Source organism: Schistocerca cancellata, chromosome 1 (assembly GCF_023864275.1).
Source record: "Schistocerca cancellata isolate TAMUIC-IGC-003103 chromosome 1, iqSchCanc2.1, whole genome shotgun sequence".
NCBI lineage: Eukaryota > Metazoa > Arthropoda > Insecta > Orthoptera > Acrididae > Schistocerca > Schistocerca cancellata.
The window spans coordinates 975,590,761-975,603,681 of record NC_064626.1 but is presented as its reverse complement, the minus strand read 5'-3'; the positions used below and the strand labels follow the sequence as shown (position 1 = coordinate 975,603,681).

At 42.9% G+C, this 12,921-nt stretch overlaps 1 protein-coding gene across 1 annotated transcript in view; it reads right to left on the bottom strand.

The window, feature by feature from the left end:
• LOC126088432 (discoidin domain-containing receptor tyrosine kinase B-like) overlaps window positions 1–9,484 on the bottom strand; it is a 209,284-nt gene extending 199,800 nt beyond the window's left edge. Inside the window, exon 1 of the mRNA XM_049906578.1 lies at window positions 9,185–9,484. The gene's annotated coding sequence lies outside the window, so the exon portion shown is untranslated. The remainder of the gene's footprint in view (window positions 1–9,184) is intronic.
• Between the last annotated feature and the right edge of the window lie 3,437 nt (window positions 9,485–12,921).

The following is a 12,921-nucleotide window of genomic DNA, read 5'->3' as shown; positions in this document are numbered from 1 at the left end:
CTGTTGTCCTACAGCATGTTTCTCATTTTATTGGGTGACTCTTCTACAGGTCGAGTTGAGTTAAACCACCATAATCCAGTTTGAAAATTACACTTTACGATTTCTTGCAGGCCGATTATCGTCTGCGAGCCGCACAGATATTAACTATGTGGGCCTTTAAAAATAAAACAATTTGTCTTATTCAACAGTGTAGTTTCGCAATTTTCGTTCTTCACATCCTGTAAAGAGCGATGTATTTCAGTGTGCTGTAAAGTTTGGAAGTTTAAAGAAATCGACAACGGGTTTGCTGAATGAACCATTCCAATATTAACCTAAAGTGTTTTTAGGAAAACAAGCGGAAATTATGTTATGGTGTCCTGACAAGACGTTCCAGCCTCCAGTTAACACATGTTACGTTACTCGGGATAGTTAGTGAAGTTTGTTATTTATTTGATAAACATAGTTGTGTAGCTGCTTACTCCACTTTGTTTCCCAGAAAAATAAGCTACGTAGAAAAAGTGATACCGGGAAGGCCCGACATAGAAGAGTAACAGTACCAAATTATACGTTTTGAAAACAGAGTCTTCGTACTAATTAGGTATATGACTAAGAAAATAATCGTTGGCTGTTGTCTAAGTTACTTTTTGAGTCTAAACGCTACTATACTAAATAATTCTGATACGGAGTTGACTGAGTGCTTTATTCAGTATTTCAGTAAAGTAGTGCAGACTAGATCCTTCCTCTGACGAGACTGAAATTATGCCTGTAAACAATACTGCATGTTTATAAATTAGTTATACAAAAGTAATATTTAATTGCGAAAAGGGTAAATCACTTACATGAATTATTGACACAGCACTGAATGCAGTATATCGTCAAGATTATTTCCGCCTAACACTGTTAGATCCCAAAGTTCCCGCTAGGCGGCATGCGCGAATGTGTTATTTCGACCGTCATCAAGGACTCGTATAATGGTGCAGAGTGTGCGCAGTTTTGTTTACGGTTTCGTGAATCCATATCCGCTATTACAGTTCAGAGACAATTCAGGACTTTATATCCTGCAGTGTATGACGCAGCAATTCATCAAGTTTGGCTGTCTTACATTCGTAGTCAGGTAAGTCAACAAGACGTGCAGTTCAGAACTGAATACGCCTAGTGTTACAGAGTGGACGGTGTTACGGAAACGCCTCTGATGCAAACCCTACAAATTGGAACTGTTGCAAGCTTTAAGAGAAAATGACAAAGAAAAACGAGCTGAGTTTTGCGTACAAATTTTTCAACAATTGCAGACAGAACATGATTTTCTTAATGAAATGGTGTCCAGTGACGATACCATCTTCCATACCTGCGTTAAAGTGAATCGGCGTAATGTTCGGATATGGGATGAGTGGAAACGACGTCACAAAAATCAAACACTTACGGATTCGCCGAAGGCAAATTTTTTTGTGCTGTAGGATGTAACCAGACTTACAGTGTTTCTTTTCTGCCGAGTCAACTGTAACTGGGTTTTCGTACTTGGACATGCCTGAAAATTATCTAATCCTCAGTTACAACAGGATATGGGCACAGGATTTATTTTCCATCAAGAAGGCGTGCATCCAAATTATCGTCGTGAAGTTGTCGCATATCTCCTAGGAATGTGCCGACTTTCATCAAACGTGGTAGAACAATATCTAGGCCACCACGAACACCTGATTTAACCGCAATGGTCTCCTACGAAAGGCGTTACATGAAAGACAGAGCAGTTGTTTCTCTGTCTCCGGAAAATGTGGACGAGCGGCACCAACGCATAACACAAGCAGTTGCCAGCATACATCAAGAGTTTCATTGTAAACTTTGGCAGGAAACTGATTACAGATGGGCATTTTCCATGTTACAAAAGGTGCCACACTGAACATTTGTAAATAAAAGTTGAAGATAAACTACATCCAGTGATGTGTCAAACACTTCTGTAAGTTATTTACGTTTTTCACAAATAAAGGTTACTGTGGTATAACCAGTTTATAAACAACCTGTACGTTAGGTCAGGTTTTCGCTGATTACTGTTTCCATATTTGAAAGGCCACTGGAGGAGCTCGGATAACTATCAGTGGACAAATCCTCGGATGACTAAATGAGGGTAGTCCGACGGGCCCATATCGCTCGCTACGGTCAGTTACCAGTCAGCTGGTAGGTTAAGGCAGTCCGGTTCCCCCCTCAGCAGCAATTTACGCTCTCCTAAAGACCGTTCCGGACGGCCGCAGGGCATAGCTAACACTTTCCACATCGGAACTGACCGCCAGCCTCCGGCTGCTCCCTTTAGGAATAAATGATGGGGCACGTGACTCTCTGTGAAATCGGTAACCACACAACTATGCACAGCATACAAAATCGAGAATGGAATTTATCAGCTTGGGGCATTATGTTCAGGAAAGCTATTGTACTCTGTAATGGCAGCTATTTTAACTCTTATGGTTTAGTATCTCTAAACTCGTCTGGCTTATAGTTTTCGTATTGTGAACATTCTTCGTACTGAAATTAAATTTGTGTTTATATCCAAATAGTTTCTCCTCGATTATAATAATTGTCAGCGACTTCTTCCCGATTGCGTCTTCTTCGTAGAAGTGCTGCACAACAAACACTGTGAAACGGTTAAGCTTAATGAGAGACGAATCGGGGATTTTAATGTCGTCGTACTTTCACTGAGATACCATAACTTAATAGTAATTAGTGGAAATAAGGAAGTGCGATCATCATTTAAAGGCACACGTGCCGTTTGCTACACGGAGAAATCATAACGAATCTGAGGGGTTCTGTCAGAAGGAAAATATTTCACAAAAACTCAGATAAGGATATTACTTTCAATAATCTACAGAAGTAAATCTTGGCTAAATGAGGGACAACAATAAACCGATATGCATCAGAAATAATACGTAAAATAGCTGTAAAATTACTTACAGAAAATATAACGGCAAGAAATTAGTGCGTCACTTAACAATTACAAATTCGTGTGCTTTCTTGTAATTTTGTAAATACCATAAGCTATCAAGAATATTGGAAACATCCTCTGGTCCAGAAGAAAGACACCCAAATATCGTAGATAATCAAATGTTATCGTCCTGAGATACACAGAATAACTTAAATAAATGAAAGAATAGATGAATAGAGCAGAATTTAAGCTTTCCATACGGTGGAATATCCAATAAATTTAATGCAGTGTTCTAATTCACTGTTTGTAAAATTAGGAAAATTTCGTCTGCAACGGTTAACGGTCCTACAAATTCGCTTGAGAAAAATATGACGTATCTTTATTTATTGGATTTTTTTACACTCTAGTGATGGCCTCCTGGAACCATCGAGGATCTTGGCACGTTGGTTGAATCACCACACTCGTAATTCTAGACAGGACAGCCTCCCATAGGACCTCTGCTGTTCCACTGGGCGCCTTCGACGAATGATAAAACCCTTCCTTCGAAGAAACTTTAAATTACAGTAAGGAAAACAGTGGTATTCACTACAAATGCATGCTTTAGATGTATCTGTAATGTCAAAGATGAGAAGAACACACTATCCACAGTGAAAGCAGCTAACTTGATTCGATATTTGGCTTCTAGTCGCAGTACCACAACACTGAAACAGTGCACTTCAGCAATGATTCGTTATGACATTCCATCCCAGCTATGTGCTCCGAAGTACAATGAATTCTCTTTTAAAGTAAACAGCCCGAAAGTATTAAAGGAGTGAAGAGACAAAAATATTAAATGACACATTAAATATGTGTTCCTAAACAGCAATTAAATAATGACTGCGCATTGTAAGCGTCAAATGGCGATGGGCTTCGCTGAAAGACGTTTAACGTAGATGGGAATCTGAGTGCCAGAAATAAAATATCGTCATCGGGAAAAAATAATGATTTACAGAAACATGACGAATGTAAAAGGAACAGCATAAAATGGGATTTCTCTTATACCAGATAACTTCGTTGAAAAGAATAGGAAGCTGTATATGATTCAGTAAAGTTAACAGACATACATTACACAGAACTGTTAACGCTTACGTAGCCACTTGTTGATGTGCTGGCTTTTAGCTTTTGTCTCGCTATCTTCGGCCAATGAGTGATTGTTCTAACGTTTCATCAGCACTAGCGGCTGGCATTGTCAAAGATTTACCTTACACTGCTGGCGCCGCCAGCAATCTCTTACAGTGCCACCACTGAACTTCGTAAGGCGTTGTGTTCGCCCATGATACGCTGTGTATGCGTTAGCTTTCTACAGTGCTGTGCAAAAATCGACTGTCATAATTTAGCTTAACTTCCAAGTGATGCTGGTATAAAAGGCGTCAATTTGTACGTTCTGACGGTAAGACAATTTTATTGGTACACCACAGTGATGTGGCACTGTATTAAATATTTGGCTTATCTGTCAGGACGCCCATGGTTCGAAATCGAGCCCACCCAACAGATGAGTTTCCTCCAGTGGCGCAATATCGCTAAACCTCTACCATGACGTCTCTAGCAAACTAAATCATGGTTTTTCATGAGATTTTGTATTTATACACTTTGGTTCGTACCGATCACGAAAACTGACAACGGCCTGGAGAGCGATGTGCTTACCGCAGAGTGGCCGGCCGTAGTGGCCGTGCGGTTCTAGGCGCTAAAGTCTGGAGCCGAGCGACCGCTGCGGTCGCAGGTTCGAATCCTGCCTCGGGCATGGATGTGTGTGATGTCCTTAGGTTAGTTAGGTTTAATTAGTTCTAAGTTCTAGGCGACTGATGACCTCAGAAGTTAAGTCGCATATTGCTCAGAGCCATTTGAACCATTTGAGCTTACCGCGTGCCCCTCCGTATCAAAATCCGGTAGCGCCTGAGAGCTGAGGACTACACGGTGTCCGGAAGGTAGCGTTGGGCTTTCAAAGCCTGTTCGGAAGTTTGCTTGTATACTTCAGTCTGTAGCACAGCAGTCTTCTACAATACTAAAGATTCTTTTCGATTCATTCACAGATGAAGCGTTATAATGTTTAGTTATTTTCTCCAGCTGAAATCGTAATGGATCCTCCGTCTTGGCGATCGCTATGGAATCATTACGTAAGGATCTTTGAAATGCCTACGACTTTGACTTTCAACTTAACTGACCAGATTTCAACTAGCTAATAAAAAGAATGTTATCCTCTTTCTGGTATATTCGACAGCACTTTTGGGACCACTTTAAAGTGAGTAAGACAATCATGTTACCATTTGTTTCCCACTACATTGCATATACAACGAATTACTGTAGTTTCATGTAGATCCCTCGCACACACAGACGACATTCCAACTGTAAAAAATTTAATACTGTAGTCCTTAGATTACGGTTTGTAGTAGCAGGTAATCACGAAGAACATACTTAATGTACCGGTACGGCGAAGGTTTTGTGATAATTTTACTTTTATGTCCCCATGCATTGTTACTCCCGAGTACTTGCATATCCGGCACAACTGTAAAGTACTGATTGTACGGTCAAATGCTGTTACACTAACACTCTTAAGAGCCAAACAACTACACATTTCTCTAGATTCAGGACTTATTTTTTTCTGAAAAGTTTTAACCAACATATTACTTTGTAATCTCCTAAAAAATTGACGTTACCATCAGTGACATCGTGCTTCAGTTCGCTAAATACTACGACATGATAGAAATGAGGCTACTCACACTACAAAGAAATTATTCATCGTCTCGTATTATTTCGAAACTGCGATCTTCAACTTTGTCCTTACTCTGTATCAAGTTTGAACAAAAGTTATCTACTTAGTTGCACTTGACGAGCGGTTTCCTAAAATCGTTCTCTAGCATTCGGCCAAAAGGCACGAACAATGCAAAGAGCTTCCGCGCAACCTCACAAGAAACTAAATGCAGAAATATTTTGGGCAGTGGAAGGAAGGACGTCAGGCGTGCGAGGACTCAAACGAGTCCTACATCGAAGGTGGTCAACGCTCACTGAGCATATTCGGTAAGTACACACATTTTATGGCACCAGTCTCTTCCTATTGCAACAAGCCTCGTATACGACTTTTATCGCAGGAGTGAATCAACAGGTTTGTAAAAACCGCTCATTCACTGCTTGTTTCCACAACTGTCGAAGGTATGTTCGGCGTTACTTCTGTGTGTATATTTTCCGTCAAGGAAACCGTCTAATTCATGAAATGTGTATGTCGTTGTTGGTAAACTGTACTTTTGCTGCCCGCTTTTCCTTAAATCCGTCCATGTGTCCAAGATCTGTACATGTTATCTGCATGGCGGTCAGCTCTGTGTTGTACAGGGTCATGGCACAGTAGATTTGTTAGTCGTCGGAACAGTAAAGTATCTTTCATCATGCGCTTAATGCCGGGGCTTTTCAATAAACGGAAGAAAGTACACCGCAGGTCAGAGGTCGAAGTGCACTCGCGTGCGGTCGTAAAATAGCCGATCGGACAGGGGGGTGTCGGTTACAGCTGAGCATGAAATATTTTACCGCTCGCCTCGTAGCGTAGCGCCTGATAACTCCCGCCATAAAATGTTATCCGGTTAAAGGTTACACGGCGGATGTTGGGGTTCTAGGACTCTTCTTTCCTTTTCTTAAACAGTCACTAGTTCAGTGACCCCGTGATTCATCAAACTGCCGCTCTCCCATCTCTGTGCTTCCCGCAAGAGGAAGTCTGTCGGTTTCCAAGATTTTCACTCGATTGTTACTATCATCATAAACACCACAGCTGTCTGAGATAGAATACGCTTTTTAGGTTTTAGCCCAGTAGTCATAAAATGCTTCCTGGATAATGTTTCATGGTTTATCGTTAAGTGTTTTTCGTAGTGAACCATAAACGGAAGAAAAACTGTATACGGGAACTAGGTGAGTATTTTCTATTAAACCCTAGATTACTAAATCCTCACACAGTATTTTCAGTGATTCCAGTAATTTTCAGCGATTGCAGAGAATTAGTCTGAAACATTTTGGTTTATCTGAAAGCCCGAGTAAGTTTGATGGTTTACGTATACGGATACTAAATTCGAAATAACGTTATTATGGTTACTCATGTAACCATTTACAGAAATTATTCCAAAGGGCTGGCCGGAGTGGCTTGGCGGTTCTAGGCGCTACAGTCTGGAGCCGAGCGACCGCTACGGTCGCAGGTTCGAATCCTGCCTCGGGCATGGATGTGTGAGATGTCCTTAGGTTAGTTGGGTTTAATTAGTTCTAAGTTCTAGGGGACTGATGACCTTAGAAGTTAAGTCCCATAGTGCTCAGAGCCATTTGAACCATTTTATTCCAAAGGGTTCATATACGTAAAAGCAAGAGGTCTCACATAGCCGATCAGATTAGGTGGTTGTCTTTCAAACTAATGCAGTAATGTGATTCACATAAACTGCAATTTACTTACACTAAGTCTAGTCTTTCTTGAAGCTGCAGGGACTTCATTCTTTCTTCGTCAAGCACAGATAAGACATACACAAAAAAGAAGTGAAGGCATTTATTTCATCTCGTATTAAAATTTCTCGTGTATGGAGATAATTCAGAGTATTAAGAATATGTACACAACCTCCAGCATTGTCAAATAAGAGAAATGTGGAGAAATGGAGTGTACACATGTTTGTTCATTGCATTGCACTACATCCCCTTGTGTTCACAATTTTCGAAACGAGTAATGAAGACGGAGAAATTTACCTTTCCCCTAATCCTTGTGCATCATTCACATCTTAATAGTAGCACTGGAACAGCAGTGCCTCTGAATTTCAGTTATATGTTGGACAACACTCAGAGGCAGGCATTTTCGTATTTGGGCGCCCGCAGCTGTAGAATTCTGTCATGACGAAAAAGGCTGATTCAGCTGCATGACAAATATTAGTTGTGATCCAATTAGTTTTATGGCATTAGAGTCAAGTCTTCGGGGATACATATTTATTTCACAATTTTGTTCTTAACGGTAACCGGACGGATGAGCCCTTTTGTTACAAATGGACAGAGAATTTTAGGTTGTCTATTGGTTATTGTTTGAACCAACATACATGTATCCCGTAGCTCGTGCCAGTAAGGCCAGGTCCACGTGTTCCGCAGAATACACTACGCGAGCGTTTGTAACTAGTTGGGTCGTAAGTAAATAGTTAAGATACTGCTGAAGCGGTCTTTTCATCATGGAACTGTTGTGAGGGTAAACGACTATGGCAACCACTTTTCGTTAAAAATGCTTATATCAATAAGTGTTTAGGAAAACAAAAGCAGATGTGTCAAGTACGTAGTTGGGTCTGATTACGAAGACTGCCCAAGCCATCACACGTGGTAACGGTTATTCTGTTTGTGCACAGTGTGCCATGCGTTCCCAGCATCGCGCTCCGTAGCTCATGCGCAGTAAGGCCAAGTCCACGTGTTCCGCAGAATACACTACGCGAGCGTTTGTTCGTGAAACAACGTCCAACGCTAAGCTACGAAATAGCAGTGGTAGATTTGAACAGCTTTCACACTTAGAACCGGTATCCTATAGTCACTGTGTTCTATCTTTCGCGCTAGGCATTTCTGTAATATAATTAACTCTTTTGTCAACCAATTACGGACGTGGAGGGTGGAGAGAAACGATGTTTCTTAACGAACTCGTGCATTACTGTAAACGGTAAACCTCGAAAATGTCTTAAAATGACACGATGAGCTGTCGCTAGTAAAAAAGTGAAAATGCGAAGACCGATGAAGAATAATATATTTTTTAACAGAAGCTCTAGTTTTACGTTGCGTTATGTAACCTTAGATATAGATACAGTTGAAAACAAAATACAAATGAAAATATTGCAAATATTACGTCTGCTAAAGAATCATTACAACAATCTCTCGAACACTGGTGACACACATCTTGGCTCACGTAAGACAAACCTTGTACTGCGTCATACAGCCATATGTAACGGACAGAGCACTTGAACGAAGAAAATGTGCTTTGTATAAGTCACCGAAAAGAAAGCACGCGAAACAGGTAGAAATTTAAACGTAACTGAGTGTCTGTTATTGTAAATAAACGGTAGTGTTGGAAAGCAAGTGTCACTGTTGATACTAGCTTTCAATCGAGTTGGTTACAGGTTCAGTATTGCTGTCAAGGAGTAGTTATTGTTATACGAGTAACTCTACGAGAAACATAATCAAGCAGTCTTCAACAAGGAGCAGATTTGTGTTCAGTGGGCACTATGCAGTAGTAACACGAACGCTATAAGCAACACAGTAAATCCAATAGAGACTCACCAGAAAAATCACATGATCAGCACTGTTCACAGCGCAGCACAGCGTATACTCCTAGCAACCGTAGTTCAGTACTTATGTGACGCCAAAGAAATATAAGAAACCGATCGAAGGTCGGAACACACACGAACGACACGACCTGCACTGCACCTCGGCGAGAACTCGGGCGGCGGCACTCTCGTGAGGCTTGGATCCGGCGGCGAGCGGGAGGCCGCTTCCGCGGAGGCCGGCTGTGCGGGCGTCCGGAGAGCGTGGGGCGGCGTGGCGTGGCAGAGTGGCGGCCGCGCGGCGGTGCTCGCGCCTGGGCAGTCGGCGGCAGACTGACGGCCCGCCAGCCGACGGCGGCAGGCAGCCGGCGGCGCACAACAGGTCCCTGCCGCGCCAGCACGCCCTTCCCTTCCCTTCCCTTCCCTTCCCGTCGCTGCGCTTCCCTTCCTTCGCTGCCTGCTGCCTGACGCGCCGCCAGCAGTTCCTCACAATCGGCACTGGCCAGCATGCACAGCGGCGTGCCGTCACCCACTGTGCCATTCTTCCGGGGGGCTTCCTCTTCTAGGTCTACCACCGCGTTTCCACAGCCAGCGAATGCACATGCTTACCTCGAGAGAGCTCGGAGCCTCGAAAGTGGATTCACAGACTGTGGGACAACTGCGAAGAGGTCCGTATGCATTCTTCTCCAATGCCCCACTGCAGACTCCTAACTAAGGTACGAGCAAATGGGATTGGTTCCCAAGTATGTGAGCGGCTCGAAGACTTCTTAAGTAATAGGACCCAGTACGTTGTCCTCGATGGTGAGTGTTCATCGGAGGTGAGGGTATCATCTGGAGTGCCCCAGGGAACTGTATAGTTCCGCTGTTGTTTTCTATTTACATAAATGATCTTTTGGATAGGGTGGATAGCAATGTGCGGCTGCAGCGAATTGACGAATGGTGCACGGAATGGCAATTGAATCCCAATGTACACAAGTGTAATGTGCTGCGAATACATAGAAAGAAAGATCCTTTATCATTTAGCTACACTATAGCAGGTCAGCAACTGGAAGCAGTTAATTCCATAAATTACTGGGAGTACGCATTAGGAGTGATTTAAAATGGAATGACCATATAAAATTAATCATATGTAAAGCAGATGCCAGACTGAGATTCATTGGAAGAATCCAAAGGAAATGCAGTACGAAAACAAAGGAAGTAGGTCACAGTACGCTTGTTCGCCCACTGCTTGAATACTGCTCAGCAGTGTGGGATCCGTACCATATAGGGTTGATACAAGACATAGAGAAGATCCAACGGAGAGCAGCGCGCTTCGTTACAGGATCATTTAGTAATCGCGAAAGGGTTACGGAGATGGTAGATAAACTCCAGTGCAAGACTCTGCAGGAGAGACGCTCAATAGCTCGGTACGGGCTTTTGTTGAAGTTTCGAGAATATACATTCACCGAGGACTCAAGCAGTATATTACTCCCTCCTACGTATATCTCGCGAAGAGACCAGGAGGATAAAATCAGAGAGATTAGAGCCCACACAGAGGCATACCGACAATCCTTCTTTCCACGAACAATACGAGACTAGAATAGAAGGGAGAACCGATAGAAGTACTCAAGGTACCCTCCGCCACACACCGTCAGGTGGCTTGCGGAGTATGGATGTAGATGTAGATGTAGATGTTGTGGTTAACTGGAAGGTCTCGTCGTTGAGTGACTGTAGGAGGATACAACATGACTTGGACAGGATTTGTGATGGGTGTAAATAATGGCAGCTAACTCTAAATATAGATAAATGTAAATTAATGCAGATGAATAGGAAAAAGAATGTAATGTTTGAATACTCCATTAGTAGTGTAGCGCTTGATACGGTCACGTCGGTTAAATATTTGGGCATAACATTGCAGAGCGATATGAAGTGGGACAAGCATGTAATGGCAGTTGTGCGGAAGGCGAATAGTCGTCTTCGGTTCATTGGTAGAATTTTGGGAAGATGTGGTTCACCTGTAAAGGAGGCCGCTTATAAAACACTAATTCGACCCATTCTTGAGTACTGCTCGAGCGTTTGGGATACCTATCAGGTCGGATTGAGGGAGGACATAGAAGCAATTCAGAGACGGACTGCTAGATTTGTTACTGGTAGGTTTGATCATCACGCGAGTGATACGGAAATGTTTCAGGAACTCGGGTGGGAGTCTCTAGAAGAAAGGAGGCGTTTCTTTTCGTGAATCGCTACTGAGGAAATTTACAGAACCAGCATTTGAGGCTGACTGCAGTAAAATTTTACTGCCACCAACTTACATTTTGCGGAAAGACCACAAAGATAAGAGAGATTAGGGCTCGTACAGAGGCATATAGGCAGTCATTTTTCCCTCGTTCTGTTTGGGAATGGAACAGGGAGAGAAGATACTAGTTTTGGTACGAGGTACCCTCCGCCACGCACCGTATGGTGGATTGCGGAGTATGTATGTAGATGGAGATGCAGAATGTCCGGGAGCGACTGAGAATGATAAGTGTCAATCCCAGCGGGGGCATGATTCATTTCTGAACCAGAGACGGCTCATACCTCAAGCATTTGTTGCGCTTAAAACTCGGAGGAAGAAGTAACAGGGCGACAGGGAACGGATGGTGGATCCACTATTACAGTTTCCGAAAACCATCATCCACACAATTCCAAAGACTGCAAAGGCTGACAAGTTTGAGAACTATCGCACAATCAGCTTAACAGCTCATGCAACCAAGTTGCTGACAAGAGTAATATTCAGAATAACGGGTGAGAAAATTGAGAATGCGTTAGATGAGCATCAGTTTGGCTTTAGGAAAAGTATAGGCACCAGAGAGGTAGAATGAAATTTTCACTCTACAGCGGAGTGTGCGCTGATATGAAACTTCCTGGCAGATTAAAACTATATGCCGGACTGAGACTCGAACTGTGGACCTTTGCCTTTCGGGGGCATGTGCTCTATCAACTGAGCTACCCAAGAACGACTCACGCCCCGTCCTCACAGCTTTAATTCCGCCAGTACCTCGTCTCCTACCTTCCAAACTTCACAGAAGCTCGCCTGCGAACCTTGCGCACACTCCCCTGTAGAGTGAAAATTTCAATCTAGAAACAACCACCAGACAGTGGCTAAGCCATGTCTCCACAATATCCTTTCTTCCAGGAGTGCTAGTTCTGCAAGGTTCGCAGGAGAGCTGTGAAGTTTGGAAGGTAGGAGACGAGGTACTGGCGGAATTAAAGCTGTGAGGACGGGGCGTGTGCTATGCTTGGGTAGCTCAGCTGGTAAAGCATTTTCCCGCGAAAGGCAAAGGTCCCGAGTTCGAGTCTCGGTCCGGCACACAGTTTTAATCTACCAGGAAGTTTCACCAGAGAGGTAGTTCTGATTTTGCGGTTGATAACAAAAGGAAGACTGAAGAAAAATCCATACTCATTCATAGGAGCTGTCGAACTGGAGAAAGTGTTCGACAGTTTAATATGGTGCAAGAGTTTCTAAGTTCTAATAGAGGGTAAGCTATTGCGAAAGACAGGTGATACACAATACGTGCAACAGCTATGAGGGAACAATAAGACCGGATGACCAAGAACGAAATGCTTCAGTAGAATGTTGAAAATTGGGTGGATTGATAACCTAAGGAATAAGGAGGTTCTGCGAAGAGTAGGCTAGGAAAGCACTATGTGGAAAACACTGGCAAGAAAAAGAGACAGGATGATAGGACGTCTGTTAAGACATTACGGAATAACTTACTACAGAGAGAGCTGCAG